At 42.2% G+C, this 26334-nt stretch overlaps 1 long non-coding RNA gene across 2 annotated transcripts in view; it reads right to left on the reverse strand.

The window, feature by feature from the left end:
* LOC108537453 (uncharacterized) overlaps window positions 1-26334 on the reverse strand; it is a 69110-nt gene that overhangs the window by 18177 nt on the left and 24599 nt on the right. Inside the window, exons 2-4 of one of the 2 annotated variants that reach the window (XR_001887820.1) lie at window positions 23844-23900; window positions 22774-22896; window positions 20834-21012 (exon numbers count right to left, since the gene is read on the reverse strand). This is a non-coding gene — a long non-coding RNA (uncharacterized LOC108537453). Of the gene's footprint in view, window positions 1-20833; window positions 21013-22773; window positions 22897-23843; window positions 23901-26334 lie in introns of those variants that run through there. The other variant, XR_001887819.1, reaches the window with a different exon arrangement.

Below are 26334 nucleotides of genomic sequence, written 5' to 3' on the forward strand. Positions count from 1 at the left end.
CCAAAAAAAAGTTAACGAAATGTTCTTCCAGTATTCAAAAACTACTCCTTGATTGAGAGAAGAAATAACTTACATCATTTGACTAAGAACTGACCTTCCAACATACATCTTAATTCTTTCATTTATTTTCTTCTTTCTCTTTCTTTTTCTTTCTTTCTCTCTTTCTCCTTTTCTTTCTCTCTCTCTCTTTTCCTCTCTCTTTCTCTCTCTTTCTCTCTTTCTTTCTTTTGAGACAGGGTCTCACTCTGTCATGCAGGCTGGAGGGCAGTGATGTGATCTCAGCTCACTGCAACCTCTGGCTCCGAGGTTCAAGCAATTCTTCTGCCTCAGCCTCCCAAGTAGCTGGGGTTACAGACAAGTGCCACCTCCTCTGGCTAATGTTTGTATTTTTTAGTAGAAATGGAGTTTCACCATAGTGGCTAGGCTGGTCTCAAACTCCTGGCCTCAAGTGTTGTGCCCGCCTGCCAAAGTGCTGGGATTACAGGCTTGAACCACCATGCCCTGCCATTCTTTCATTTCTCAACAGACATGAAAATATCAACCAGCACTAATGCTGGAACTGTACTTTTTCACCAACTGCAAAAGAAAAAAATCAGTAAAATGCTTTTGTGAGAATCAAGCAGGTATATGGAATTTATAATAAAGGATATTTAATATTTTATAATTATTTGCAAATTGTGTGCTACACATCCTTTACATCAATAAAATTTATAGTAAACTTATGTCCATATTAACATGAATTTTTTTTGAGAGCTGGTTGTTAAATATTTACCATCTGTGGTGGCTCACGCCTGTAATCCTAGCACTTTGGGAGGCAGAGGTGGGCAGATCACGAGGTCAGGAGTTCAAGACTAGCCTGGCCAACATAGGGCAACCCCGTCTCTACTAAAAATACAAAAATTAGCCAGGAGTTGTGGCACGCACCTGTAGTTCCAGCTACTCAGGAGGCTGAGGCGGGAGAACTGCGTGAACCTGGGAGGCGGAAGTTGCAGTGATCTGAGACCATGCCATTGCACTCCAGCCTGGGTGATAGAGTGAGGCCCCATTTTAAAAAAATTACCATCACATTACTTACTGTCCAATAGCATACCTATATGTAAGGAAAGGGGGTAATTTGAATAATTTATAGGATGATAATTAAATAGAGGTATAGGAGTATGTGCATATGTGCATGCATGTATATGTTTAGTCCATCATTTAACTTGGGGTTAGTAGAGGCAGATCACAAAACACAGAAACAAGGCTATTGGTAGAAAAATGAAACAATGTGAGCTATTCCTACCTGCCCTACAAGTTTCATCAGGGTCACCAAGAACAAGACTCATCAAAGGACAGGCAAGAAACAACACACAAAAAACCAGAAAGACAAATACTGTGTGTTCTCACTTATAAATGGAAGGTAGTAATGTGTACGCACGGACATGGAATACAGAATGATAGATATTGGACATTTGGCAGGGTAGGGGAGTGGAAGGGGGGTGAAGGATGAGAAATTGTATAATAGGTTCAATGTATATTTTTCAGGTAATGGCTACACTAAAAGCTCAAACTTCACCACTACTCAATATATCCATGTAACAAAATTGCACTTGCTTCCCTTAAATTTACACAGATAAAAAAATTTAATTAAAAAAAAAAACAGACAAAGGAGGCAAGAGTACACTCTTACATTTTTCACACATCTGTATAGTGTTTTATAGTTTCCAAAAGGACTTTTCTACAAACCATATTGTGTGAGCCTCGTAATGTTCTTGTGGGAAAAATGAACTAGAGCGTATTACCACTTTGTGGATGAGCATATTAAGGTTCAAAAGGCTTATATGGCTTGCCCAAAGTCACACAATGGAGAATGGCTGAGATAAGAACAGAACCCAGGTCTTCTGATTCTCATGAGAAAGTCAAAATACTCTTTTTGGAACAGCTCTTCTGGAAAGTTCTATCCCTCTTAGACCTCAGTTTAAGCAAGGAGGCAGTTCAGTGGGGAGAGAGAGAATCTGCAAGCCATGTTGCCAATCCCAGCCAAGCTTACTAGCTGTACCTCCTTGGGTAAAGGGCATTTAATATCAGAGCCAGGGTTTGAACTGTCTGTGTGCCCACTTCAGCCACTGCACCCCTGGCCAGAGTAATCAAAATTTCAATAGACTCATAACTATGGCAGAGCCAAGGTCCTACAGCACCATTGATTAAAGTGCCGGTTTTCATACTTCTTTTTTTTCAGAATAGCAAAGCTCTATGTGTTCCAGCAAAATTCTATTAGAAACAATAAAATACAATTCAGAGAAAATGAAAAGTTTCTGTAATTGAATGGGAATGGTGGGATGACAGTGGTTGGTTACTCCTGCTGGCTGCTCATGGGGACCCTTAGCACCCTCAAAGAACCTTCGTCTCCTTGGTGCCCTTTAAAAAATACCTCACCTGGCCGGGCGCAGTGGCTCATGCCTGTAATCCCAGAGCTTTGGGAGGCCCAGGCGGGCGGATCACGAGGTCAGGAGATCGAGACCATCCTGGCTAACACGGTGAAACCCCGTCTCTACTAAAAACAGTACAAAAAAAGTAGCCAGGCATGGTGGCGGGCACCTGTAGTCCCAGCTACTCGGGAGGCTGAGGCAGGAGAATGGCGTAAACCCGGGAGGCGGAGCTTGCAGTGAGCTGAGATCCGGCCACTGCACTCCAGCCTGGGCGACAGAGCGAGACTCCGTCTCAAAACAAAACAAAACAAAACACCTCACCTTAGCATTTAATGCTGTTGAGGGGAGTATGTGTGTTTGTGTTGTGTTTGTGTTGTATGACTATGTGTGCCTGTGTATGTGTGGACGTGTGTGTGTGTGTGTATTGAGGGGGCAGAGTATTCTGCGTTCTATATTAATATGGGTCTCCTCCTAAAGCCTGGAGAAGATATCTTAGAATATCCTGCTACTGGTCACAAGAGAGCAAAGAGAACAAGTCGGGGCCCTTTGGGAGAACTGGGTGAAAAAAATATATAGCTCCAAGCATACACCCTACCACAGCAAAGCAAGTGGTGAATCTAGCTCCATAATAATGGTTAACAGCACTGCTGGTTAAGAGGCAGGCACTGCTCTGAGCACTTCAAGTGTATTAGGGTTTTAAATGTTTTACCGTATCCCTCTGAGATAGCTGCTGTCATCATCATGACTCTGACCGAAAAATCAATGCATAAAGAGGTTAGGTCATTATCAAGCTTTTACTGCTTGTAAGTGGTGAAGCTGGGCACAGACCCATGGAGGCTCAGGGTCAGAAGCATACCCTGTGCTATCTCCAGATGGGGAAGGCAGCAGCCAATCCCACCTCTGGGGGAGCCCCTCCCTAATCCCAATCCAGATTCTGAGCACGTCCTGGGATGGAAGTTGCAATCTCCTTGGGGGTCTCCAGTCTACTGTGGGTGGGGGTCATGAACCCATGACTTGCTGATTCCTGGCCAGGACCCAGCATTTGCATTTTTCACTGAGCCCCACAAATGATGTGGGCCTGGCCCTGGTTGAAATACAAACCCAGACACCTCAAGTCCAGAGATGGAGCTACCAATCAAAGTGCAAGACACCTGGCTCTTCAATCCATAAGAGCCAGCACCTTTTTATTATGCCTTCAGCTGTTCAAAGAGCTCCTTGCTCCAGCATTGGCGGACTCCTCCTTCTTCAAAGCTCACATGACAAGAAGAGGAAATGTGTGTGACTGGTCCCCAGAAGGCCCCAGGCTTTGTCACGTGCTCATCCCACAGGAAGAGCGATTTTCCATTCCCTCCAGGTGTCTTACGCTCGCCTTGTATTTTCTTCAGGTTCTCTTAATCATTCTTCTAAGAGCACTAATTAGGGTAAAATGTCCCCCAAAGGATAAAGGGCCAGGTTCCCCGGACTTATGAAATAGCCTATAACATTGGAGTTTACTCCAGTGAAAGAAAAAGCCCAGGCAAGGAGCCAGTATCAGTTCCTTAAGGAATCCCTTTTGCTGAGAGTCCCAACTTCCTAGAATCCTGAGACATGTTCCAGTGTTTTCTTGGGATAACTAACATATAACTCCCCAAAGGGTAGGAGCTCTGCTTAACTCACAAGTTACTGGCCCAGGACCATGCCTTGCAAATGACAGATACTTTATAAGTATTGAGGGCATTGGCGTTTTTGTGGGAGAGAGGGGGTTGTGGATATTGTGGGGTTTTTTTGTTTTTAGAGATGGGATCTTTTTCACCCAGGATCTTAACTCACTGCAGCCTCGAATTCCTGGGCCTAAGGGATTCTCCCACCTCAACCTCCTGAGCACCTGGGACTACAGACACGTGACACTACACCTGGGCACTGGTGTTTTTGAATGGACCTAATTCATACACTGACATTGGACTTATTAACTCTGTCACTGGCATCTGTATCATCTTTAGGTCTAGATTTTTAGAGTTAAGATTGAGGAGGAAAATCCGCATCCTTTATCTGGTCTGTTCCTTCCTTTTTTTTTAATCAGTCCCTACAATAACCAATAGCAAACAAGCCAGGGACCCTTGGCTCCGTAACAAAGCCAAACAGGTGTGAGAGATTAGCTCCCTGGATGGAGCCTCTGTCCAACAAAACAATGTCAAATTCCCCCCTAATAAAGTCCAGAGCTGTAAGCAATTCCCCCTTGTTATTAAGCAGGAAAGAAAATATAGCTGGCTCCTTCCCAATTAGCTTGGAGGACCCTCCAATGAGCCGAATTTAAACCAGAGACCTGCTACGATCTGGATTCCACCAAAAATAGGGCCTGTCTTCTCCCAAGAATGAAAACTCACTGGCCAAAGCTCCCAGCCTTCTTGGCACGATGGTGCAGACAGCCCCCAAACCCCCACCCCAATATCCATGGGCTGTCTCTGCCTCTGATTCAAACCATCTTTACAACTCCCTGCCAAATCCCTTACTTTGATTTTCCATATGGAGGCTTGGTCTCATTTGCCAGGTTGGCGTTTATAAGGATGGGTTTTTTGACAGTTTTGCTGTCAGTGAAACAGAGGATGGGACCCCACCCCTTGAACATGAATCACTTTCTTGTCATCCAAAAAAGAATGAAAGATCAACATTCTGAAGCAATAACAACAACAAAATAGAAACCCCAGAGGTATCTAGCAATGGGAACGTCTTGTCTTTCCTTCCCTCCCCCATCCCCCGCCTGAAACTAATAGGCCATGGAGTGGAAAATAGAAAGACTCCAAGGTGCTTCAAAGAACGGCCCATCACTCTGTTACCTCATGTTTACACATGGGGCACATAAATGTAGACTGCAAAGGTCACCTGGTTGTTTCCCCCACACCATCTTAGACAGTGGTCAGAGGGAATCTCTTTCAATCTTGAACATCTTACCTGAATAGGGATTGTTTAAACATTCTTCATCTCAGTAAATATTGTGATGGCCAGGCTATGCCCTAAGACTGTAAAGCGTCGTATTGGTCTGTTCTCATGCTATTAATAAAGACATACCTGAGATTAAGCAATTTATGAAGGAAACAGGTTTAATTGACTCACAGTTCCACATGGCTGGGGAGGCCTCACAATCACAGCAGAAGGCAAATGAGGAGCAAAGACATGTCTTACATGGCAGCAGGCAAGAGAGCTTGTGCAGGGGAACTCCCCTTTATAAAACCATCAGATCTAAGGAGATTTATTCAGTATCACAGGAAAGACCCACCCCCATGATTCAATTACCTCCCACAGGTTCCCTCCTACAACACATGGGAATTACGGGAGCTACAATTCAAGATGAGATTTGAGTGGGGACACAGCCAAACTGTATCAAGCATCAATTCATTTAATTATCTCAAGGACCCTATATTAGCCTGTTCTTGCATTGCTATAAAGAAACACCTGAGGCTGGGTAATTTATAAGGAAAAGAGGTTTAATTGCTCATGGTTCTGCAGGCTGTACAGGAAGCATGATGCTGGCATCTGCTCGAGGCCTCAGGAAACGTACAATCATAGTGGAAGGAGAAGGAAGAGCTTGTACTTTACTTGGTGAAAGCAGGATCAAAGTGGGGGAAGGTGCACACACTTTTAAACAACCAGATCTTAGGAAAATTCACTCACTATCAGGAGGACAGTACCAAAGGGATGGTAATAAACCATTTGTATTAGTCTGTTTTCACACTGCTTTGAAGGTACTGCCTGAGACTGGGTAATTTATAAATAAAAGAGATTAATTGACTCACAGTTCTGCATGGTTGAAGAGGCCTCAGGAAACTTACAATCATGGTGGAAGGCAAAGGAGGAGCAAGGCATGTCTTACATGTCAGAAGGAGAGACAGCAAGAGCAGGAGAACCTGCCACTTATAAACCATTCAGATCTCATGATAACTCCCTCACTATCACGAGAACAACATGGGGGAAACCACCCCCATAATCCAGTCACCTCCCGCCACTTCCCTCCCTCGACATGTGGGGATTATAATTCAAGATGAGAGGGACACAGAGCCAAACCATATCATTGTTCATGAGAAATCCACCCTCACAATCCAATCAGCTCCTACCAGACCCCACCTCCAACACTGGGGATTACAATTCAACATGAGATTTGGGTGGGGACACAGATTCAAACCATATCAGACCCTATGAATTTCCTCTCATTTTTTAAAAAGACATAACTGAGTATTTTAAACTACTCATCCAAAGCAACAGCTAGCCACTGATAGAGCTAACATTTGAACCCAGCATTGAGTTCCAGAACTGTGGTAGACTTCTATTTGCCAAATATTCCTGATCCCTCCTTAGCCCCACCTTCTGGGCACATCACAGGTGTATTAGTCCGTTCTCACATTGCTAATAAAGACGTACCTGAGACTGGGTAATTTATAAAGGAAAGAGGTTTAATTCAGTCGCAGTTCCACATGTCTGGGGAGGCTTATAATCACAGCAGAAGGTAAATGAGGAGCAAAGTCATGTCTTACATGGCAGCAGGCAAGAGAGCATGTGCAGGGGAACTCCCCTTTACAAAACCATCAGATCTCATGAGACTTTTTCACTATCATGAGAATGGCACAGAAAAGATGCACTCCCATGATTCAATTACCTCCCACCAGGTCCCTCCCACATGGGAATTATGGGAGCTACAATTCAAGATGAGATTTGGGTTGGGACACAGCAAAACCATATCCACAGGACTACATTTCTTGGGCTCTGGTATTTGGTGGGGCCTTGTGACTGGTGCTGGGCAATGAGTTGTGAACAGAGGTAATGTATACCACTCATTACCCAGGCTGAGCCAATGTGCATTCCCCCAGAATGCACTGTGCCCTCTGCCATGCTCCCTGGCAATATTCCAGAAAGTTCCAGCCTGAGTCCCAGAATATGGATGACAATGACAAGCAGGCTATCACCTCAGCTTCTGGTGAGAGACACACAGTGTAAGAAATACACTTTCATTGTCTTAATCCATTAAGATGTGGGGTCATTGCCATAAGAGTGAGGAAGATGGCTAGTTTTGAAGGAAGAGAAAGGACAAAGTTTATGAGGGGATTTCTGGGGTGACTATCTATGCTCTATTTCCCAACCCGAGTGCTGGTTACAAGGATATTAGGTTTCTTTCTTTCTCTCCCTTCCCTCCTTCCTTCCTTCCTTCCTTCGTGCTGGTTACAAGGATATTAGGTTTCTTTCTTTCTTTCCCTTCCCTCCTTCCTTCCTTCGTGCTGGTTACAAGGATATTAGGTTTCTTTCTTTCTTTCCCTTTCCTTCCTTCCTTCCTTCCTTCCTTCCTTTCTTCTTTCTTTTAGACAGAGTCTCGCTCTGTCACCCAGGCTGCGCTCGACTAATTTCTTGTGTTTTTAGTAGAAACGGGGTTTCACCGTGTTAGCCGGGATGGTCTCGATCTCCCGACCTTGTGATCTGCCCGCCTCGGCCTCCCAAAGTGCTGGGATTATAGGCGTGAGCCACTGCGCCTGGTCAGCTTTCTAATAATATGATAAATATTTGTTTTGTGTGGGTTTCTGTATCTGTGTTTTATTTGACACAAAAAGGTTACAAAGTGTTTGAGGGTTGTTACCACACCCTAATGCAACCAACGCTGACTGATACACCGTCATGGTCCCTTTTATAACCTGCTTTCTTATGTCTCAGTTATCCCCCTTCTGCTTCAATGTCAACAAATTTCTATCTTCTGATATACGAGAACTAACACCTTTGTTTTTTCTGATAAGTCTAAGTCTCTTAATAGAAAGGACAAAGTAGAAATTTGAAATGAAATATGAAACGCATTATGGAGGCAAAAAGTCTTCAAATGTGCCTCTTCTAGAATTTCCGTAGGGATTATGGCTTCATTCCAAAAGGCAAGACATGATTGACCCTGAAATAGAGAATGCCAGTATCGGACCTCACCTGAACCCTCTCTCTGAGTCTGCTTTTCCCTCTTCCAGATCCCACAACACAACTCTTTGTGGTTATTTTAATTTTTAATGTGTGGCACTTTTTTTTTTTTTTTTTTTCCTTGAGACAGCGTCTCGCTCTGTCACCCAGGCTGGAGTGCAGTGGTGCAATCTCGGCTCAATGCAAGCTCTGCCTCCCAGGTTCACGCCATTCTCCTGCCTCAGCCTCCCTACTAGCTGGGACTACAGGCACTCGCCACCATGCCCGGCTAATTTTTTTGTAGTTTTAGTAGAGACGGGGTTTCACCGTGTTAGCCAGGATGGTCTCGATCTCCTGACCTCGTGATCTGCCCGCCTTGGCCTCCCAAAGTGCTGGGATTACAGGCATGAGCCACTGCACCCAGCCCAATGCATGGCACTCTTATTAGCTGTACACACAGAGTGGGGGCAAATTAAGATATTAGCTTCATGAGAGATATTTAGTGAGGAAGGCTCAACAAGAGAGAAGGTCTTGATTACTTTCAGCTTGTTCTTATTGGCAAATGTCTGAAAGATATTCAAAGGTAGGCTCTAACACATCTACAGGAAAGCCAGGGTACCAAAGGCAGACGGAAACTATAATGCCTTTTCTCCTGCCATGAACCTAGCTCAAGCAATAAAGGGTGGCACTTGTGACATAAGGGAGCTTGGAAAGATAGGGAGTCACTAGATATCGTGCCAAAACAACTTCCACACACCAACCAATGTTAGCCATAGAGAGGCAGGATGCTTTCCTTTGGGGGCCATCAACTAGTGTGATATTCTATAATCCATTCCCCTTCTATGTACATCCTCTCCTAAATAAATCCATCATTCCAAAGGGAAATGACAAAGACTGCCAGTTCTTTTTAAAAGATTTATTGTTTGGGCTTTTGTTTGTTTTATAACTGATCTACTCATCTACAAAAGTTGTCTGCAGTTTCAACTGTATTTTAGAAATCTTGCCCTCTTGGCCGGGCACCATGGGTCACGCCTGTAATCCCAGCACTTTGGGAGGTTGAGGCAGGTGGATCACGAGGTCAGGAGTTCGAGACCAGCCTGGCCAACATAGTGAAACCCCCATCTCTACTAAAAATACAAAAAATTAGCCGGGCATGGTGGCAGGCGCCTGTAATCCCAGCTACTTGGGAGGCTGAGGCAGGAGAATTGCTTGAACCTGGCAGGCGGAGGTTGCAGTGAGCCAAGATCACACCATTGCACTGCAGCCTGGGTGACAGTGCAAGACTCTGTCTCAAAAAAACAAAAAAAAAAAGACAGAAAGAAAAAGGAATCATCGCCTCTTGAAAACCAACTCCCAAACCAAGTCTCAGATTCTTATCACCCACCTGCAAGGCAAACTGCTGAGTATTCACTCCAGATTCAGCCCATTGAGGGTCCTCTGTCAGCACTCGGAGGTTATTGACCAACAAGTTTTCCCAAGCTCCGTGCATGCTAATCTAACCTCATTAAGCCAACGCAAGAAGCTATGTGATTGATTTATCCTGTATAATAAAACCAGGTTATTACTCATGGGGCAACCTGGCACATTATCTGGTCCCTTCTGTAAGTGGTGGCAAACCAGCAACACAATAAACTGCTTTGCTATTTTGGGAGAGATAAATTGCTAATCTGTGGTTGTCAGACCATAAATGGATTTTCATTACAGTCTGGGGCAACGCTGAACTTCAAGGTCCTATAATTATAATTCATTGATTTTTTTATTGTCACTCACTAAAAGCAAAAGCATAAAATATTATCATTTTAACACCAAGTTCCAGTTGAGTGTGAACTCTGCTGCTGTAAATTACAGGTGGCAACCAACAGATTAAGCCAGTGACTCCCTTCTCCCTCATACCCGGAAACATGCCCAAGAGAAGCCAACACCAGGGATAAATCATTTACAAAGGCATCAAAACAGGCCATCTTTTCCAAGCACAGGAGTCTGCCCTTTCTCTCTCATGGCATTTCTCTTTCTACCAAACATCTTAGCTGTTTGCAAGAGATTAAATAGCATACCAGTACAGTCTACAGACTCAGGAGGCAAAATGCTTTATTTTGAATCCTGGATCCTCTTATTCTTAGTTGTATAATCTTGAGCAGCTGTGCCTCGGTTTTCTCCTCTGCGAAATGGGTAAGTTAATGAAAGTGCTTACCTACCTTGCAGTGTTAAATTATGATGACTAAATGAGTTAATTCATGTCAAGCACTTAAAACTGTACCTGCACAGAGAAAGCATTCAATGCATGTCATGTATCATTCTTATTACCATTATGATTAGCACATGAAAGAAAGTATGAGCGGCTGTCATTCCTTGCCTTCCAGACTACAAGTCACTTTTTAGTAGGAAACTTGTTTTAGACATCTTTTAAAATATATATTTAGATATTTAGACTCTGAACTTATTAAAGGCAAATTCTGGGATTTACTAAACTTGACGTCCCATGGGCCCAGCAGCATGCCTGTGGCGCTCACACCTAAACTGGACCCTGGTGTTAAAGGTATAATGTTTTATGCTTCTACTTTTAGACAGAGATATACTCTCTCTAAATATATTTTTTTCATATTTATGTGTGTGTGTGTGTGTATGTATAGATATATGTACATATATGTATATAGACATATATACATATATATCTCTATATATACATGTATATATGTATATCTATACATATCTATAGATATACATATATATATATAGAGAGAGAGAGAGAGACAGTATTAAACAACTATTGAGTGACTAGAAGCTGGAAGTAATTTCCCACTTAGGAAGAAGACATTTTGACTATGAGACTAAGCCCCTAAGTGAACTGTGATTCCCACACAGGGTTACTGTAGAAAGGATTTCCACATTAAATAGAAGGTTGAACCAGAGGACATTTAATAACTTTTATCAGTCGAGACTGTGAGATTCAATGACTCCATGACACTTGCAACTTCAGCTTCAGATTTCAGCCACTTTAAGGGAAAAAGAGACACATAGAAATCTTGACCCTAGGACTTGCAGCCCCACAGTGGCACTTCTCCAAGAAATGGATGGTTTTCACCTGAGGTAAATAAAATAACTATGAAGGTTTTTAACAATAGGAGAAAAGAAGGATCATCTAGCAGTAATTATAACCTAGACGGCTGAAGACTTATCTCTAAAAGGATCCAAAGCAATGAACGTCCTCCTCATGTATAAAAAAAAAAAAAAGGCCTTTATGCCCTATATTCTCATAATTGAAAGAGGTAGACAACAGGAGGGGGGCAAAATATGGCCTTCCAGATGTGTCAGGGTTGTGATAAGTCATGTTTAAACTTTACCCAAAGTGAAATAAAGTGTCAACAGAAACTCCTGTCCAAACTCTCTGATCAGGTCAGGCAAACAACCAATCGAAAAAAAATCAATCAAATGTGAAAGGTGGCCCAAAGGGGTGGGAATGCTTAACTCTGCGATTCCCATAGAAGCCAGGTCTATTTAGCAACATGCTTCTTGCCAGCTGCTGCTTCTCCTTGTGGTCCTGAAACAGCCAGAAGCACACCAGAGGGTGTCCTTTCATGAGCTGGCTTGACCCTGAGCGGGCTGAGAAGTTGGTGACATTTGCCAATGCCATGAAAGAAGGAAGGATTCTGGGGCGGATGGGCTCAAAACAGATTTGTCTGATCAGGCCCAGGGTCAGTGCTTTGAGAAGAGAGATGGCCTACACTCCTAAGAGGAATGGGAAATTGAGCCTCGATCTGGAATTCTATAAATGCTCAAGGAAGTTAGTTCTTGAGGGTGAAAGAGGAGAGCAAAAATGTCTAAGTACACCTGGCAGAGTGAGAGCAATGTGCTTCCACATGGCCCGTTCAGTCGGAAATAGACTGCGTTTCTCCAGGGGTAAGGAGTCGGCAAGGATCAGACAGAAGCTTGAAGCCCAACCAAACAGATTAGTGTTTAGAAGAGGGTTACAACTGCAAGAAGGAGGTAAAGTATCCATAAATCAGAAATGGGAGAAAGGATCAATCTTATGAACTGAATAAATACGGCAGAATTAAATGTGTTTTGTGGACAGGAAGGTGTTTGGATCTTACCTTCCACAACAAATCAAATTCTAGACCCCTAGTGCAGATGGAACTTTTAAAGCATCACTATTCTATCCGGGTACGCCCAGGAACCAAACGGGCTGATGGTTTCAGCTGGATAAGACTGGAAGACAGCAAGGACTTGACATTGGAAACGTACTCACAGACCCTCCTACCTGTGGTAACTGACTTTAGAGCACACTTCATTCCCACCCTTCTATATTTTAACATGGGACTGAGACTGGGACAGAGGTTAACGAGGCATCAAGCCAATCAAGAATTAGATCCACGTAACTGCATTTAAAATGAGGAAGTAAAAATTACTACAAACAACAAAAAAGTGTAGATACGTTAACCAAGTAGCTATACTTCTAGGGTCTTATTTTTAAGGGAAAAAATGCATTAAAGGTAGAAAAGGAGAAACGTAGGTGGAGAGAGAGGAAGAAAGTTGGATAGGAAGGCATTCTGAACATCTATCACTATTACATTAGGAACTTTACATGAACCATTTCATTTCCCTCTCACAAAACCTATGAGATTGAGACAATGCTGCTTATTATGGCATTGTTAATAATAGTGAAAAATTGAAAACAGCCTTCTTGTATACTGCTAAGAGAGACCAAGCATTATGCTGCACCCTCATAATGTTTTACCACAGAGCCTTTAAAACCGTTTATAAAGAATTCTGTCCTGATAGGCAATGTTTATAGTATAATGGTAGTAGAAGTATACAGAATTGGTTATGCAATAGAATTACCAAAATAATTATATATTTTACTTGTTTATATGTGTGTATGTATGCAATATAGCTGTATCTTAATGTCTCTACATGTTTATTAAAAAATTAGTGTTATAAAAGGGTGCTGGGATCATGAATTATATTTATTTTCTTCCTTACTCTTTTCTAGGCTTTCCAAAATTTTTACAATTAGCATAATTACTTTTATAATAAGACAATGAAAATCTTTAATAGAAATAGCTTATTTACCATGTGCTGTTAATGCTAATATCTGAACATACAGTACTTTGCTAAAACACCATCATCAAAGGAATTGACCGGGCTATATTTGTCAAACAATGACAAACTACAGTCAATTGGAAAACACCTAAAATATGTCAATAAATGCTTTGCTGCTATCAGCTTTGCAATATGCTTTATCTAGTCTCATAAAAAAACATCACGAGGCATGTGACCCAAACAAATATATATATTCAATGTGTTTCTAGTCTGAAAATAACACACCCTGATAATGTCCTCCATTGCTATTGAGACTACTTTGCAACTAGAAACATTTGCTTAGAAAGTGATTAAAATCTACATGTGTTACTGTTATTCCCACTTTTTAAAAATCTAAATAGTAAGTTGTAGTTTGTAGCATGTTTTATTAATCAATGCCAATCCTAAGATAATAAGCCTAAGATAAAGAGCGTCATAAACATTTTAATAAGAACATATGGTGGGGGAAATTGACAGAGCGAGGCCTTTGAAGGGCGGTTTTCTTACTCTAAAGCAAGGTCATAAAAGGTGTTGGAAGATGAAAATAGACTGGGCAGGACCCAGTGGTCCATCACCAAGCATGGCAGGCAGGGAGTGGCTTCCTTCCCTCTGCTAAACTCCACAGCCCACCTGTGCCCTCATCAATGGCCTGGGATTCTAAGTTAGATAGGGCCGAAAAGTGCTAATGAGACAAACAGGAAGGCAAGTCATATTTAATGCCAGGAGACATAACTGATTTGCAGTTTAGCAGCTCTAAACATGACTATTCCCAGATAGTCCAGATGGAAGACTTTTCATTATATTCAAGAGTTTAGATTTAGGCAAATAGGGTTCTGTTATCTAGAGGACTCTATCTTGTTAAATATTCAAGTATGTTTCCAAGGAAGATTATACAATATCTTGCTTGGAATATTACCATGGATAAGGTAGATATTAAGAGTAAATGATTGCCTATACACAACCATTTGAAAAGCAGTAAAAGACCTGCAACCAAAAGTGTTTTCTTCCTTAAAGTATTATGATACCTAGAGTTTCACCACTGAAAAATTGAGCTAGGCATTATGAACCCCATTTAAAAAGGCTAATAGAGGCTGGGCACGGTGGCTCACGCCTGTAATCCCAGCACTTTGGGAGGCCGAGGTGGGCAGATCACGAGGTCAGGAGATCAAGACCATCCTGGCTAACACAGTGAAACCCCGTCTCTACTAAAAATACAAAAAATTAGCCGGGTATGGTGGCGGGAGCCTGTAGTCCCAGCTACTTGGGAGGCTGAGGCAGGAGAACGGCATGACCTGGAGAGGCGGAGCTTGCAGTGAGCCAAGATCGCACCACTGCACTTCAGCCTGGGCGACTGAGTGAGACTCCGTCTCAAAAAAAAAAAAAAAGTGCTAATAGAGTTGCTAGTGGTAACACAATGCAATGAGTTGCTGACATCTGGCCATGCAACAACAAATTAGCATGTGTTCCTCCATAGATGCAGAGATCTGAAATAGCCAGAACACTGCTCAGAGAAAAGGGGAAAGTCTCCAGAAGAAAAGGAGGCACCAAAAAATCTACAAATGCTGGAAGAAGTAGTCCATGGGAAGCAATGTTGAAAACTGTGTAATCCTCAGTCTCACCTTGGGTGGCTCCTGCATTTGGTGCTCCAAGGCAGGAGGGATGAAATAGTCATGAACATTCCCTTCAGATCCAGAGTTTCTGCATCCAGTTTTACATCCATTGCAAGTCTCTTAGTGACCTCCTTTCCATTTCTCACACTGTGAATGGACACAGAACCCACCAGAAGGGGAGACAGACATCTTTTGAAGCTAATCTTGATAAAGGAGGTAGTTCCTTTTTACCCCATAGTCAGCCAATTTGTTGTCTATAAGCTAAAAACCAAACCTAAATACTGAATTTCAAACTTAGCACAATGACCACCACCATCTGAGCTCTCTGGAACTTCCAGGTGCTTAACAGCATTTCTCAAACACAGCACTACTGACTTTTGGGACGAGTTAATCCCCTGTTGTGGGGCAAAGGGCTAACAGCTTTCCTGCACAGTGTAGGGATTTCAGTGGCATTCCCGGCCTCTACTCCCTGGGTTTTCCTCAGATGAGAACCACTGCACCAAATGAACAGAAATCTTTATTCTCAAGCAATGCAGGCTACATAAGTGCAGTCTCATCTCATTCAACGCTTTGTGCCAAAGTTCCCCACTGGACTTGCAGCACGATTATAAACTCAGGGGTAACAGCAATGGATGTCTCTTCCAGGTCTATGCAAAAGCTTAAACGATAAAAAGACAATTCCCATGACTAGAAGAGACTTTCCCAAGAAGACCATTGGCCTGTATGTCCAAAAGCCGTTGGGTTCTCTGCATGTGTGGTCCTAATTAGATCTGGGTAGCATTTGTAATGGAGGCATCTACATCTTTGTCTAACTACCTATAGTATGGGGAATTATCTCCATAGGGGACATCTCAGTTGACTCACAGCAGAATCACCATAAACATCTCTCTGATTCCCCATGGTATATTGTCACTCTGATCCCTGGCTGGGTTTGAGAACATATAAAAGGTAGTACAAAGACTCTCTGTCCCATCCTGGTACCATCTTGCAGTGGCTTGTCTGGAGTTAGAACCTACCTATCTCTTGTCTTCAGAGTCGATGAGGTACCTTGGAATCAAAGACCATAAAAGTCAAATCTGGAAGGAACATAAAAGACCACCCAACCAGTCTCTCATTTCATAGCGAAATTGAAAAGGGTTATCAGCTAAAAATGGACTGATCTAGTTCATAGCACTGAGGAAAAAATAGCCTCAAAGCAAGCAGAAACCTCAAACCAATGACAGTCAATCCTGCTTGGGTGGCTCTAGCTCTTTGCGGGAAAGCAGTAAAGCCCTCAAACATTTTTTTTTCTTTTAATATTTCTAACTTGAAAAACTAAACATGTCCTATAGATCATTTTTGAAACTCCAAATGTTTAGAATGGCAAGCTTTTTTTTTTTTTTTTTTTTTTTTTTTTTTTTTCTGAAAGCACTAGACAGACTGGTAGAACCAGGGGAGGCAAAGGTGGATTATTTTTTAAGCCATTCAGTTATCCCCACTTCCTCCGATCCTTTCCCCTCCCCACGCCATCCCCTGCTGTCATTTATCAAGACTGCCCCAATCCTGTGGAATTCCACTCATTCTTCATCAGGGCTTTGACCTCCTCCAATCAAACAAGCAAGGTACATTCTGGGAGAGCGCTAATGCCAGGGTATCGGGGGTGCAGAGGAGGAAACAATCGATGCTCCAGGACTTTCCCACGCTTAGTGGAATCAATTTTATCGGTGTTTGGACACTGGGTGTCAAGGCTGGTCAGATGGAAGCCAAAGGTTCTGTGGGGGGAGGGAACTGACAGAGGCTGCTGCTGAGGCTTCAGTCATGGGACAGCTTCCTGGAAGGGACTCGTTCCCTCAAGTCCAGCTCATTCAGAGGGACATGAGGATCACCCTCTGCTAACACAAATGCTGAGGTCCCTCCCTCTCTCTAAGATGTGAAAACGACCCCAAGCAAAGTTTCCAATGTACCCTCTCTGCACTTTAGAAAGCCACAAGGAAATATGGATTGGTTCCAGAAAAAGGCAGATGCCACAGGCACTGGGCCCTGCCTTCATGAGTGCATCGAAACTGTTCATGCAGCTGCCTTCTCTCAATTATCCAAGAGCTGTTAGTCTTCATGGAGTCTTGTCCAAATCTTCTGCCTTTTCTCTTCCTTTGGCTGTTCCCTGGGATCATGATGATTATTGCTCTCATCCGAGGTGAGCAGAAGGTGAAATTCAAACCGGTCAGGCTGCTGCCTGATAGAATGTTCGGAAAGAGAAGGCAGGTGAAGCTGCTGCCTCAGTGGAGACCCTGACCTTCTACCTGCTATCCCTCCCACTTTCTCAAGGGCACCAGTCTATGCTACACCTCTGGGCTGTGTTCATGTTGCTTCATCGTTCCATGGCCCTTTGTCCCCTGACTCTTGCCATCGACTGAACATCCCTCCTGATAACAGGACTCAGCTCATGCTCCTGGGTGAGGCTGTCCCTAATGTGCACTAGTAAGCTGCCTCTCCCTCAACTCTGTTCCCATTCTGCTAGAAATAAAGTGACTATAATTTTCTGTTAATGTTTGAGCTCCCCTGAAGGCAGATTCATCTTTACCTGATTCATCTTCACGTTCCCTGGCCCCAGCACAATGGGTAGTATGTACTAGACGTTCTATCATTATTCGATGAGCACATTCATCTGTAGATTTTCATAATCAAGATTCTTTCTACTCCTTATAATTCCAGCAACTGGGGCCTTAAGTGGGTGCAAATGTTTGTCTAAACCAATACATTGATTCCTATACAAGAAAATGCTGGTGTGGTCCTTCAGATATTCTGCCAGGTGCCTCCCCATCTAATCCCTGACCATAGCCTCAGCCCAACTGCTCTGAAGCTTCTAGTACCTGCATGGCTGGACAAGGGACACTGGCATCACCACCCACAACCCTGCATGCTGCAATCTTCTTCCCACACCAACCCCACTCTCTCTGCCCCAAGCAAGAGGACTATGCAAACGAGAGAAGGCCTAGGCTCTCAAGTCCCAGTGACTCACCTGCCAGCTCTAGGCATACATATATGACCTGTAGACTTCATACTAAATCATCCTCTTCATGATACCAAACATTCTTATGGATGACTGGTACATCCTCTGGTAATCCAAAAGTGTCCTACATACCTGTGTGATGTAGTAAGCTACTGTCTCCCAGCTCCCAAACCTCCAACACCTGCTCTAGGACACTAAAAGGGACTCTGCAAATCATGTTTTTCCTTTGCTAGTTGCTTCTAACAGATAGATTCTGGCAATAGGGGGCAGTAGAGGGAGACTGGAATCAGGAGAAGGCAGAATGCATCTCCCCACTTTTTTACTTGCTGCTCCCACCAGTGCTACCTAGCAGCAATACTTCATCCTTACAGCAGTAGTTGGATACAGTCCCTATCTCCTAGAGTCAGCCTCAAAGTGCTTTCTCAGAGGTGCAAATTCTAGGAAGTCAGTATTGCTCCTTCCTCAGATGTTTGAATTCCAGCTCTATAAGATCCCTCCTTCAATCTCCTGACATGCCATCAGCAGCCATACAGGGCCTTCCCCTCAGAGATTGGACTTCAACTCCTCAAGGCCCTTCCTCTGATCCTTTAGGTTACAATAGACCTAATCTTTTCCCTTATTCCCCAGCCCTGGTGGGGGTAGTGTCTTCCTGCAGTTACTATCTCTGTGTTATCTCATTGTTCCCATTTAGTTACTTCAGCCTTCCAAAAAGGCTGAAATATATATAACCAACTTCCTAAATTAAATCCCCTCTGTTGAAACACCTAATGTGCTTTCTGTATTCCTGCATGCACCTTAACTAACACAATATCCCAAAATTCTTTCTGGTTGTTACCTATGAGAGAAATCTGAAAATCAACTCAACGTAATGCTTAGGAAACAAGAGGTGCTGGAGAGGATTTGGAGAAATAGGAACACTTTTACACTGTTGGTGGGACTGTAAACTAGTTCAACCATTGTGGAAGACAGTGTGGCGATTCCTCAAGGATCTAGAACTAGAAATATCATTTGATCCAGCCATCCCATTACTGGGTATATACCCAAAGGATTATAAATCATGCTGCTATAAAGACACGTGCACATGTATGTTTACTGCAGCACTATTCACAATAGCAAAGACTTGGAACCAACCCAAATGTCCATCAATGAGAGACTGGATTAAGAAAATGTGGCACATATACACCATGGAATACTATGCAGCCATAAAAAAGGATGAGTTCCTGTCCTTTGTAGGGACATGGATGAAGTTGGAAACCATCATTCTGAGCAAACTATCACAAGGACAGAAAACCAAACACCACATGTTCTCACTCATAGGTGGGAATTGAACAGTGAGATCACTTGGACACAGGATGGCGAACATCACACACTGGGTCCTGTCATGGGGTTGGAGGAAGTGGGGAGGGATAGCATTGGGAGATATACCTAATGTAAATGACAAGTNATATCATTTGATCCAGCCTTCCCATTACTGGGTATATACCCAAAGGATTATAAATCATGCTGCTATAAAGACACGTGCACATGTATGTTTACTGCAGCACTATTCACAATAGCAAAGACTTGGAACCAACCCAAATGTCCATCAATGAGAGACTGGATTAAGAAAATGTGGCACATATACACCATGGAATACTATGCAGCCATAAAAAAGGATGAGTTCATGTCCTTTGTAGGGACATGGATGAAGTTGGAAACCATCATTCTGAGCAAACTATCACAAGGACAGAAAACCAAACACCACATGTTCTCACTCATAGGTGGGAATTGAACAGTGAGATCACTTGGACACAGGATGGGGAACATCACACACTGGGTCCTGTCATGGGGTTGGAGGAAGTGGGGAGGGATAGCATTGGGAGATATACCTAATGTAAATGACAAGTTAATGGGTGCAGCACACCAACATGGCACATGTATACATATGTGACAAACCTGCACCTTGTACACAGGTACCCTAGAACTTAAAGTATAATAAAAAATAATAATAATAAACAGAATGGCAGCAGAGTTTAATTCACATATTTCACTATGGTTTTGACACTAGTGAAATACTAGTATCAAGTATATTTTGGACAAGTATCAAAGTATACTTGTCCAAAGTTATTTGGACAAGCCTAAAACCTCCTTGAGTTTCTAGTCTTGAAACCATAGTGGGAACATAACCTCAGCTTCTTGCTCTGTCTTAAAAATGCAGCAAAAAGACAGTCCATGTAAAAGAGCTTTAAGGTCTATGTTAGAAAAGCACCATCAGCAATACATAACTACTTTGACTAACAGACTGCAAAGACACTCCCTAGTTTTGGCCTCAGCAGGCTCTGCAAAACAGTGTTTTCACCTATGCCAACCGCATAGGAAATATTTCAGAGCTGCTGCTTTGTGAAAGGTTCACACCTTGATGGGAAGAGGTTTAAATCTCCCATTTCCTGTATTGATAACAGCATGATCACTTATTTTCAAAATAAGGTTCATTCTCAATGTTGCAATGCCAGGTAGGCCATCCTCTCTGCTGGGAGAAGTACTTGTTGGAGGCTGTCAGTTTTGAGAAAAGGATGAGAAGCAGAGGGGAGGGAAACAGTGGAGTAAGGATAGGAAGGGTTTTTTTTTTCACATTTGGAGCTACGCCAAGGTGTTAAATTCCCATTAAGAATGGCTAGATCTGGAAGAAACTTGATGGATTAGTGGAAAGTGGAGGTGGGGGGAGAAGGCGGCACCATCAATTGCTGAAATTGGCCCCAGACAGGTTTCCTCATTGTTCTGCCAATTGGTTTTGCAATAAATTGGAGGAAATTTGGCGAGATATTCAACCAGGGCATGGACAGTGTACTGGGACCAAAATAAACAACAGTGAATAACTTGGCAATTTTTCATTGGATATTTCAGAAGTGAGTTATGAGACACCACGTTGTGAGTTATTTCTTATAAGTTTACATAGTGAGAATTAAAATAAGGCGATAGATGACAAGTTTTGCTCTTAAAATTTGGGAGGCAAATACCAAATACGAAATCCAGTTATGAAACATACAATGACCTGGATAAGAAAAACAGAATAACGTCAGATATTTGAGATGACATAGCATAGAGTCAACATATTGAACTCAAAGGATATACCCCAGAAACTCCACATACAGAAACTACCCAGAATATCTAGTAACTGAGGATATTTTTTTCTAGAAAAAGATATTCCTGATATGCAGCCATTGTTATGTTTTCTGGAATGAGTATCTATGAATTAACAGAGATTTTTAATAATTTGTTTACTGTGAACTCTTTTGGAAATTTGGTGAAGTCTATGGACTTCTTTTTAGAATTACATGTGTAAATGCATAACTTGAAACACATTGAATTATAAAATAAATTATATGGCAATGCAGTTGCGATCTAAAAATATTTAGGAAATAAAATTGTGAAACATAACATGTATGCTTCCTTATTAATGCATTCAATAACAAGACCTGAAGGTGGGTCTACTAACTACCATAATTTTGAAGTAGTGAGGAGTATAGATGATATCTTGAGATTTTACAACATTACAATGTGATATAAAAGTCTATGATTTTGTTGGTGATAAAGCCTTAGTTATGACCAATACTATTGTGTCTTGTCACATACACTTATAAGGAAAAGAAATACTACATTTCAAATAGAGGTTAGAAAAAATAAAGGTAATTTTTTCTTATCCTAACTTAAGGATTCCAAGAATTCTATTCATAGATCTTGTTTGTAGGGACCTATGGACACTGAGCTAAGGATTCATGGACAACTCTTAGACCTAAATATTCACATGATTTTTAAATACTCTTTTTTTTCTATTTTCCCAAAAGATTTACTCTATTCATTCCAAACAAATGGTTTCCTTCTAACATAAATCAAGTAAGACCACACCCTTATTAAAGGGTGTGAAAAATGTTAGGCTCTCTTACAGAACAAAATTAAAGTCTCTTAAACTTAATGCTTATTATTAAGTGAAAGAAAATCTGAAATGCTATATGCTATATGAGTCCAACTATATGACATTCTGAAAAAAAGCAAAACATTGGAGACAATAAATAAATGAGTGGTTGCCAGAAGTTGGGGGGAGGGAGGGATGGATAGGTGAAGCAGGGGGATTTTTAGGGCAGTGAAACCACTCTGTACGGTATTATAATGGTGGATACGTATCATTATACATTGGTGCAAACCCATAGAATATACAACACCCAGAGTGAACCCTAATGGAAACTATGGGCTCTGGGTGATAATGATGTGTCAACCTAGGCCCATTGGTCGCAAGGAATGTACCACTCTATGGGGTGTGTTAATAGTGGAGGAGGCTGTGCATGTGTGTGGGGGCAGGGGGCTACAAGAGTTACAAAAAGTATAATAACTCTCTGTACCTTTTGCTCGATTTTGCTGTGAACCTAAAACTGCTCTAAAAAAAAATACAGCCTAATTGTTTTTATTTAAAAGAGAACAATTAAAAGAAAACAAAGTCTCCTCTTCCCACATTCTCCAATTTCCATAAGGAAGGGAGAACAGCACCCTCATGGGCTAAGCACGACTGCAGCCATGTGCCCGAGAGGAAGGTAGGATGTAATCGGTAGAAAAGTGGAGGGCGTTGATTCCGCCATGAACTCCCCATTAGATATGTGTCTATCAGAAACTTTTTATGTCTTGTTCCTAGTCAATAGAGGGTTTGTTCACGTAGCTCCTACCCCTATTTTGTTCTCACTTTACAGAAATGTTCCACCCCAAAGCAGCAATGGTACCTGAACCACCTCAGTCCCTGGTGGACACTATTTTTCATACACACCTTGAGGAATGTCCTGGAGGAATCGATTGGCAATCAGCAGACTAGAAATGCTCATGGTAACTTGTGGATTTCTCCTTTAGCTCCTTTGGGGGATGTTATGGATATCATGCCTCCATGGCCAGACTGTTAGGGAAGTTTAAAATCAGAGGTGGTTACCAGGGAGTGGGTACCTGGAGCAACCTAGAAGCAGGGGGCTCAGACCTGTCACACACAGTCAGGAACTCCATCAGCAGCTGATGTTGGCAAGATCCTGAGACCCTTCCAAAATACCAAAAGCAAATTCATCTCTTCCAAACAAGCTTCCATAAACTCGGTTATTAGAGCCTGACCAGTTCAGATGGCTGGGTTCATGGAAATGAACACCATTTTTCTTGTGACCAACTCAGAGTTGCCAGTCTAACAGCCACAGCAAGTGGCTTGATCTCTTTTCTACTCAAGTTCACAAAAAGGCAACAGGTCCTCAGAGGGTTGAGCATGTCTGCATTTTCGTAAGAGGAGATAAAACAGAGGTAATGTGCAGTAATGAAAATCCTTTGGGGGCACTGGGAACTCAGATCACTTAATTTCTATGTGCAAGTCCTGACTTCTCTGCACCTTGACTTTTCTAGCTGTAAAACACACCTAGCGAACTTGACTTCTAAGCGTGTGATGTGATGTGGCTAAAGAAGTCCACACAGCTGGGAATTGTTCATCCCTTGAGATTATCACTCATGTTGCTCCCTGTGTCTCTTACTTTCCTTCTCTACACATCTATGCATTGCCAACTTAGGATACTTGCAAACAGCTATAAAAACTGAATCTGGGTCTCTCGGGTCCTTCCACAACTTTTTAGATATAGAAATACTGAAACAATCAATGCCTGGAAACTAATATATCAACCTCAAGAATGGATTGAAGAGTGCATGTGTGTGTGAGTGTGCGTGTGTGTACATGCATATATGCATATTTTCCAAATCACTTTATTTTTTGACAATGGCTACAAGAGTTACCAAAAGTATAATCACTTCTTTATTGGTTAATTACATTATGCCTTACTAAAGACAAAAAATAATCTGAAGACTAAATCTTACCCATATTTGTTTTTTTCTCAATCAATGTCACCAAGTGTATCAATGGATTGTTTTTGGCTGCAAGAAACAAAACACCCAGTTAAAAGGGGTTTACACAGTAAGGACACACCAGTAAGTGAGTAAGTAGGTGGCTTCAGGAAGGGTTAATTCAGCAACTCAATAATTGGTCTCTCTCAGAGTCTCCTGGCTTTCCCTGATGGTTGCAATTTGTCTGTCTCAGCATTAGGCATTACTTCTTACATGGCTAGTCAAGGCAAAAAGGAAAGGCCAATTTTGATGAACTGTTTTATGCAATATTTCCCAAGAGCGCCCAGTAAATTCCTACTGTCTTTCTCATATGCCAAGTCTAGGATGCCCACCTCTAAGCCAATTGCTGGCCAAGGGATGTTCAAGAGTATTATGATTGCCTCAGGTCAATCAAGTTCCCTCCCTTAAGATCCTCCTGGTCCACCTGCCTTGACACATTGCTGTTTAAACCTCGACCCAATCAAGGTTCTGCTAGGAAGGGAATAGCAGGGACTGGACACTGGGTAGATAATCAATAGTTGCCTAGTTACAATACTTTCTTCATTGCTTAAATATGTCTGTTTGAACACAAACTGTACAAACATTCTTAACTGAATAACAGATTACACAGTTGTCTGCAATTGGAACAGAAATCTACTGTCTACATGACAGAGGTCTGGAAGTCCTTTTCATAAATTAAATTCAAAGCAAATTTTCTAGTTTCCAACTGTTAAAAAACTTTATCTAAGCTATTAAAATCCTAACATTCTTACAAAGCTAATCTTTCCTCCAAGGGCCTCTCTTTTTTAGTGGTCGTAAGACTGAACTGCCAATCAAAGATCTAAATATGTATCAATAAGTATTAATAACTAAAACTGATCATCTTTCATCACTTCTGTTTTTATCAGACAAAAGAAATCAAATAAATCAAACATTGCTGAGATTGGAATGATTATAACTAAACTCAGCTCACAATGAAGTGGTGTGTGTGCACATATGTATGTGTGTGTGTGTGTGTTGTGGTATTAGTCATCAACTACCCATGCTGACCTGTTTGCAATATGGCTTGTTGATATGATTATTTGAATAAAGCTATACATTTCAAGTCCACTTAGGAAACCAATCAGCAATAGCCCTGAATTCAGTAATAGCTTAGATATTTTCACAAGGACCAGGCCAAGTGTGTAGTCAGCCACGTTTAGCTTTACACTGACATTGGAATCAATGTCCGAAAAGGGGAAAGCAAAGATATTCAGAGAAAACAACTCCAGAGTCAAAGGAGGTTTCATGCCAACTGAAAACACACTTGTAAAGAAAATGAATGTCGGTTTTTCTGCTCTTTTAACCCCTTACAGAACTCTCTCAATCAGCATCCTCCGCTCTCCAGCCCGCAATGTTTTCATCTCGCCTCCCAGTGAGCTAGGGCTTCTTTCTTAAATGGGCAACTAGCATTGCAACCTTCCTCCTCCCCTCCCCACCAAAGCTTACCTATCCTGGGTCCTGTTCCAAGATGACCCTGCTTGAAGTGATGGAAGTGAATCCTAAAGATGAAATTAAATGTCACTGTGCTCATGGGCAGTAATGGTTTGGGAACAAGACTTGCAATGGAGTAGTTGCTTACAGTCATGCCCCAAAGGAGTAATTCCTCCTGCGGATCGCAGGCATCTCAGAGAGGGAGGTAGGTAGAGAGCTCTATTTGGGACAGGAGACGTGTCTCCCAGATCAGACCAAGGTGGTGGCCTTCAGTTCCATTTAGGTTTCTGGACAGCTCTGATGACAAGGACAGAGGTTTGGTCACATGGAGGTCTTGAGCCCAAGTCTCTCCACTTTCAACATGCACAAGTCACAGACACAGCCCTCAGAACCTCTACAGCAAAAGGCTGAGTCCAGCCCAGACTCCACAAACTCCCTCTTCCCTCGCAGGCCAAATAAGAACTAATTTTAAACCACCACAACCCAGCTTGGGGAAAAGGCCCAGGAAAGCTCTGCAACGGAACAGACAAAACTGTGCACTCCACCCAAGCTGTTTACCTCTCCACGGAGCCTTTCAGGGACTAAACACTGGTCTGGGGTTTGGGACGTCGTCCATTCTATCCTGAAATTCCCTTTTCAGGTTAGGATTAGGAAATCCATCCGCACACCGGTCCCCACCTAGCCAGAAGCTCCTGCCTTTGTCCCCTTTTTGGTTTTCCTTAAGAATTCAAGTCTGGATTCCTCTAACAGAAGAGCTGAAGAAAGGGTCCTGCTAAAATTCGTCTACACTGTATACATGCTTAAGCTAGAAGCTTCTGAATCAGTCAGGGTTCTCCGGAGAAAGAGAACCAAGAGCAGATTTTATATATATCATATATATAATATATATGATATATGTGTATGTGTTTATATGTGTGTATATATATATACACACACATATATTTTATTTACTTATGTGTGTTGTCTATATTTCTCAACAGAATGTTAGCCCTTCATGAGAGTAAAGATTTTC

Source organism: Rhinopithecus bieti, unplaced genomic scaffold, assembly GCF_001698545.2.
Source record: "Rhinopithecus bieti isolate Rb0 unplaced genomic scaffold, ASM169854v2 scaffold_13400, whole genome shotgun sequence".
Classification (NCBI taxonomy): Eukaryota; Metazoa; Chordata; class Mammalia; order Primates; family Cercopithecidae; genus Rhinopithecus; species Rhinopithecus bieti.